Source organism: Pleurodeles waltl, chromosome 8 (genome assembly GCF_031143425.1).
Source record: "Pleurodeles waltl isolate 20211129_DDA chromosome 8, aPleWal1.hap1.20221129, whole genome shotgun sequence".
NCBI lineage: Eukaryota > Metazoa > Chordata > Amphibia > Caudata > Salamandridae > Pleurodeles > Pleurodeles waltl.
The window spans coordinates 51,649,753-51,656,800 of record NC_090447.1 but is presented as its reverse complement, the minus strand read 5'-3'; the positions used below and the strand labels follow the sequence as shown (position 1 = coordinate 51,656,800).

Genomic DNA, 7,048 nt, shown 5'->3' with positions numbered 1-7,048 from the left:
TGGGGTTGAGTGTAGAACTTGTGGTGTCTCATTGCAGTGTTGATTGTTTTGGCAAACTTATTTGAAGTCGCAAATTTGCCTCTTTATATACATCTGAAATGGCATTTCCTTAGGTGTCACACACTGGCAATAGGTACTTAAGTACATGCTGGCCATCTTTTCCCAGAGAACCTAATAATGTTGCTTTTTTTTTTTGGTGATGAGAAATCAGTACCTTCCAAAGCCACTAAATAGTTCTCAAATGTACCAATCCAGTCCTCCCATTCAATAGGAGGGTCACCTGGTAGGGCTAAAAAGGCTGGCGGTGTGACTATTGATTGATTAATATTTATGTTTGAGGGTGTACACAGGTCTCCAGTAATGTACCAGTATTTTCTTTTTATGTGTGAATGCAGTTTTAAATAAATCCAGAAGGTGGCAGTGTGGTTGAAGGAATTAAGTTTTTAACCACTCAGAGAACTGCTGGTGGTGCTAAGAATGCTTGGAACTGTGGATGTGGGCGCAGGAAGTTTGCACCAGTGTGTGTGGGTGGAGGCTCCGGGAATGGCAGACTGAGCAGAGGAGCTAACCGCAGCTAAATTTGGTGGTGATGCGGTTACATATGTATACGTATGATCAATGATTACCGATGCGCTTACGTTATAAAGGGCCTCACGCCTTGAGGTCAGTGTGATTGTGCATGTCTCGTGAAATGCCCGCTCCTGACAGCGCTTAGTGTATTAGTGGTACTGGCTAAACGTGGCGGTGTGCTTCACGTATGGAAAGTGTTACAACTGTAATGGTTAGAATTGTTCTTTTATTTGTTTATTTATTTTTGTTAAGAGTCTTACAGGAGGAGATCAGACGTGCAAAGGCTGAGCAGACGCGCGAGAGCTGTGCGCATGCGCGAGGGTTGTGCAGACGCGCGAGGGCTGTGCGCATGTGCAAAGGCTGAGCAGACGCGCGAGAGCTGTGCGCATGCGCGAGGGTTGTGCAGACGCGCGAGGGCTGTGCGCATGTGCAAAGGCTGTGCAGACGCGCGAGAGCTGTGCGCATGCGCGAGGGTTGTGCAGACGCGCGAGGGCTGTGCGCACGTGCAAAGGCTGTGCAGACGCGCGAGGGCTGTGCGCATGCGCGAGGGCTGTGCGCACGCGCAAGGGCTGTGCACATACGCGCGAGGGCTGTGCGCACGTGCAAAGGCTGTGCAGACGCGCGAGGGCTGTGCAGACGTGCGAGGCCTGTGCGTACATCTCGAGAAGGGTTACACGCGCTGGACTTGACAGTTTCCTCCTGACAGTGGTTACAGTTTTAACGTTGCCACCAGGGAAGAAGTCCAATTAATTTACGTTTTCACACAACGGGCTTGCATAGATTGCCTTGGAGCTAGCAATTCCTTTGTGTCTTTGTCATGCGCTAGGAAATGTATATGCAAAGTGCCGTATGTGGTTATTGAGGGCCAGTATTTATGCAGGATATGCCGTCCTACTTCGAACTCTCAGGATTTACTGGATGCCACAGATTAGTCACACCACCACATAGTGTCTGTTGGGTTCGTAGAATAGGATCCATCCTCCTGATGGTTAGTCATTGCTCGGCCAACTCGTCGCCAAATAAAATGCAGCAACTCACTGGAGAAGTAGAGTTTCTTCCAAAAATCTTTATTCCTTCAGGACAAATTCTATGTCAGGACTGGAGGCTCAGATTATGCTTCTCTTTCCATGCTTTATTTATACACAGCAGCCAATGAACATCATGTAAAAACAAAAACTACATGACCCAACATCAGCCATGACACGTGATGAACCATAGAGGAGGAAGCCTATAAAACGTAGAATCACACCAAGTCACGCCTCTTTCTTTGCTGCTTCGCAGCCAGATAAGTGTGATTTTTATTTTTCTATTATGATGTTAAGTAATGTTAGGAGCGGGCTTTTCCCCTCCTTACAAGCGCACTTTTAGCGCTTTTACTAAGTGGAGTGGGAGTAGGGAGCAGGACTCGCGCTTTGCGGTCCTAATTACTGCCGTGGAGATGTTCCCCTTCTAGTTTTAAAAAAAGTTTATTTTACGAGCCGCGCTCGCCGTGAGCGCGTTTTATGGTCCCACGTCGATCTGATTTTATCTTTTCTTCTGCGCGCGTGCAAGACTTCTTTTTGTCTTCCCGCACGGGCACGACTCTGCGGCTTTTTGTTGAACGCTCACTGTGAGCTTTTGGGTTTAGCTTAATTCACGCTCGTCGGAGCGTGAAGAAATCAATAGATCTGCCCAGCGCCGGCTTCCAGCGCTCCTGCCGAGCGCTTGCCTCGAGCGTAATTTTCCCTCCTCCGGGGCCTCGAATATTTATTAACGCTCGTTTATTTTAAATTATTTCACGCTCGGCGGAGCGTGAAGAAATCATTAGATCGGCTCAGCGCCGGCTTCCTCCGCTTCTGCCGAGCGCTTGCCTCGGCTTCAACGCTCGTTCGGGGCGTAATAGCGATTAGTTCAGGCTCAATTGAGTACCGAGCAAATAGTTTTTCCCTCGCTCCAGCTTCTGTTGTTACAACGCGCTTCCTGAGCGCGTGTTCAAATTAATTTAATTTCTGTTACTTTTATAGTTCCCCTTTTAAGGGCTTTACAGAGGCCCTGCCTCATCAGCAATTAGCGCATCTGCGCCAGTTAACCCTCTGCTAGAGGTTTATTATTTGAGAGGCTCTGCCTTGTATCTCAGGTGCTACTGCACTTTAGCCCAGATTATTGACATCTCCATCGGCTCAGCTCCCACTATGCCCCAGTGCTTGGACGCTGGGGTTGAAATAATTTCTATTCAGGCTGGGCCTGGTTTCAAGGACATTAAACCCCATTTGGGCAATTCCCTCCACACCTAAAAAAGTTTTTAAAAAATTTCTTGAAAAACTTGTATTGCCTTGAATTGTTGTGGATTGATTATACTGCTCCTCGGGAGCTGCCTATTTACTGTGTTCAGTATGGCTGGTTATGATGACCAAGCAGAGGACTTATACTATTTTGAGGATAATACTGGCTCTTTTGACCAGGACTTGGTGTATGCGCTAGACGCAGGGATGTGCCATTCAGTCAATCAGGCCTTAGTTCAGGCCATTCAACCCATTAAGCATCATCTCTTGGGTTTGGTCGACCAGCAAGCCTGGTCAGCACCTGCGGGCGCCCTCCCCATGGGAGAACCGTCTTTTTCGGCAGACACTCAATCTGCAAAACAAATCCCTAATCCGCATGCTGCAGATTTCCAATCCCTCCTTAGGAATATGGCTAGGGAGCACGATTACAATGCGGGATCGCTTAAGAAAGCGGTGGATGCTCCTGCATCTTCTTCCGCTTCATCCGGTCATTCTTCAGAGCAGGAGGATGCTCCTCCACGTAAGCGCAAGAAGAAAGCCCACCACCAAGAGGCTCCTACCCCGAAGGTGTTGACTTTCGAGCCGGAAGACATCGTGCACCCCAGATCCTCTCTGTGGTTGCCGCCCCCGGAGGTGGCGGACTATGTTGAAGCACACATAAGGCACGGGTTTGATAAAGATATTCGATCTAGACTAAGATCTGAGTGCCCCAGACCTGACTTTCCCTCCAAAGTCACAGAGACTCCAGAATTAGATCCTACCCTTGTTACGTTCCTCAAAAAATCAGCCAAGGATCCGAAAAAGGGTATCGATCACGCCTGGCGTGGATGTCAGGACAAACTTTTAGATGTTTCTGGACCGCTAACAAAAATTCTGGAATTGGCCTTTCAGGCCAAGGAATCGGGGGATCCCATTAACCCGGATATTCTAGTTGGTTGGGCACAGAGGGCGCTATGTTTCTTGGGCAATGCTAATTGCGCTATTTCGTCTGAACGACGCAGATCGGTCTTGATGAAACTAGACCCCAAACTGGCAGACCTAGCTCCATCAGAATCTGGTCCCGTGGCTCAGGGCCTACTTTTTGGTTCTCCTTTCATGAAGGAACTGGCTAAGTTCGTATCCACCTATGCCAGTCTGGACAAGGCACAGGGATCCATTCGGAGAGTGCTGTGTCCACTTTTTCGTGGGGCCGGACGCTACAGAGGGCGTGCCTTCGGCCGTTTCAATCAGCAAAGCCCCTACCGTGGATCCTTCCAACAAGGAAGAGGGGGTTCCCAGGGTTACGATTCCTCATCCACCTTCTACCCATCAAGACCTAGATATGGTCGAGGCAGATTCCGCAGAGGAAGAGCGAAGGGACAACAATCTTTCTCCCAGGACTCAGGAGCCACAGGTGAGCCTGATTTTGAGTTCAAAAGTAATGTTGGGGGGCAGAACTCAGAGTTTTCTAGAGAATTGGCATCTTATCTCAGCCGATGCTTGGGTCTTAGAGACCGTTCAGGGGTTCAAACTAGAATTCTACGAGACTCCTCATCAAACATGCCTTCCCAGGCAGGGGTATTTTTCCCATCAAGAGCACGATCTCATTTCCGCAGAGATTACAGCTCTGCTCAAGAAGGGGGCTGTTATCAGAGCTCCCCGTCACCCTTCAGGTTTTGTCAGTCCAGTCTTTCTGGTGGAAAAGAAAGGGGGCGGATCTCGTATAGTTCTAAATTTAAAAGACTTCAACGGTTTTTTGCTATATCGTCATTTCAAAATGGAAGGGATTCATTTACTAAGAGATGTTCTCCAAGAGGAAGACTGGTTAGTTCGCCTAGATCTAAGGGATGCTTACTTGACCATTCCTATTTTTCCTCCGCACCGGAGGTTCCTTCAGTTCTTTTGGGGAGCCGAATGTTACGAGTACAAAGTCCTCCCCTTTGGCCTGTCCTCTGCCCCGTGGTGTTTCACGAAGGTCATGCGTCCAGTAGTAGAATTTCTTCACTCCCAAGGGGTCAGACTTATCGTCTATCTAGACGACATCCTAATCATGGCTCAAGATCGAGATCTTCTGTTGGATCACCTCAATTGGTCGGTGTCTCTTCTTCAGAGTCTGGGTTTCATAATCAATGCCCAGAAATCTGTCCTGATCCCATCGCATCAGATAGACTTTCTGGGTTTCCAGATAGACTCTTTGCGATCTCTTCTGATTCTTCCTTCGGGGAAGATCTGGTCTATCAAGAAGGAATTGAAGTCTCTATTATCCAGACAGACTGTTTCCTTGAGAGCGATTGCTCGCATGGTGGGCCTGCTATCTTCTTCGATTCAGGCAATTTTTCCGGGTCCCTTGCATTACCGAGCCCTTCAGCGTTTGAAGATTTCTCATCTTCAGAAGGGTCTCAGCTATGCGGTCCAAGTTCCTTTGTCGGAGGAGTCTCGTGCAGAGATGCATTGGTGGCTCGATCATATGGAAGCCTGGAACGGCAGGGCCATATTCAGCTCTCTCCCGGATGTAGTGATAGAGTCCGACGCCAGTCGTTGGGGCTGGGGAGCCCGGTGCGGCTCAGTGTCCACGGGAGGCAGATGGCCATCCTCGGAGTTGAATCTCCACATAAATTGCTTGGAACTCCTAACAGGAGCATTTGCAATCAAGAGTCTTTCTCCCATCAGAGCGAATTGTTGCATTCTTCTTTGCATGGACAATATCTCGGCAGTGAGATATGTCAACAAGCTGGGGGGGACTCGTTCACGCATTTTAGCAGAAATAGCCAAGGAATTCTGGCACTTTTGTCTTCAGCACAGAATTTCTGTGGTAGCGGAGTACCTCCCGGGGACCAGCAACTTAGTGGCAGACTGGAACTCGCGTCACCTGAGAGATTTCAGCGACTGGAGGTTACATCCCAGAGTTTTCCGGACCCTGTCTGCGAAATGGGGTCCTTTTTTCGATAGATCTGTTTGCATCTCGCCTCAATCGGCAGATGAAACGTTTTTTCAGTTGGAGACCAGATCCGGAGGCATCGAGGACGGATGCGTTTCTTCAGGACTGGTCTCAGGAGCTGAGTTATGCATTTCCTCCTTTCCTGATGATTCCCAGGGTTTTGGCCCAGATCAGACGTCAGCAAGCGGAATTAGTGCTAGTGACGCCCCTTTGGAGATCGCAAGCGTGGTTCCCGATAGCAATGGAACTCAGTTGCGATCATCCGATACTACTTCCCTTCCGAGAGAATCTCCTCCAGGACCCTCAGGGTTTATTTCACCCGTTGATTCTGGCAGGCAAGTTGTCCCTGATGGCATGGCGTCTTTCAGGCAGAGATGGGTCATCCCAGGACTTTCGCAGGAGTCTTCCGATTTCATTGCAGGTTCCTGGTCCGCCAGCACTCACAAGAGATACGCTTCGGCGTGGAAGCGATGGGGTGCTTGGTGTAGTTCTAGGAGTGCAGATCCTTCTTCAGCAGGTATCTGTCTGGTCCTGAATTTCCTCTCCTCCTTAGCAGCATCAGGTTTGGCATACCGTTCTATTAATAATTACAGGTCCGCTATTTCAGCAGGACATTTACCAGTAGAAGGTAAACCCATTGGTGAGTCCCCTCTTGTGTGTAAATTAATGAGGGGTATCAGATTAGCTAACCCTCCACGACCACGTTATTCGTCCCTTTGGGATGTTAATGTGGTTCTTAGGTTTTTAGAATCCTGGCCTGCTAATAGATTTTTGTCTAGAAAACAGTTATCAGCTAAACTCACCATGTTATTGTGTTTAATATCATGTAAGAGAGTGTCAGATGTTAGGGCTCTAGATTTGGCGGGGAGAGTTTTTTCTCCTGATGGAGTTGTTTTTTCCATCTCCCGCAGAACTAAATGCAATTTAAAATCTGTGACTTATCCATGTTTTGTGGACAACCCCAAGCTTTGTGTGGTACAATGTCTTAAAGCTTACGAGGTAAGTACAGAAGAGTTTCGTTCTGATTTGGGGGGGTCAATTACAAATTTTTCTGGTTAAACCATATCATCCTGTTTCATCAGCCACTCTCGCCAGGTGGATGCGTTGGTTGCTGAGGGAAGCAGGTATTGATATTTCTAAGTTTGGTGCGCATTCGGCCAGAGGGGCAATGGCATCAAAGTCTTTGGCTTTAGGTTCCCGCTTAGAGGACATTTTGAAGGCAGCAGATTGGTCTTCACCTTCTACGTTTAAAACTTTTTATTATAAACCTATTGTTGATATAGCCTCTGTAGTTGTGAAT

At 48.2% G+C, this 7,048-nt stretch overlaps 1 long non-coding RNA gene across 1 annotated transcript in view; it reads left to right on the top strand.

Moving 5' to 3' along the window:
* The first annotated feature begins 480 nt into the window (after positions 1–480).
* The window catches only part of LOC138249036 (uncharacterized), a 36,048-nt gene continuing 29,480 nt past the window's right edge, over positions 481–7,048 (top strand). Inside the window, exon 1 of the long non-coding RNA XR_011194686.1 lies at positions 481–609. This is a non-coding gene — a long non-coding RNA (uncharacterized lncRNA). The remainder of the gene's footprint in view (positions 610–7,048) is intronic.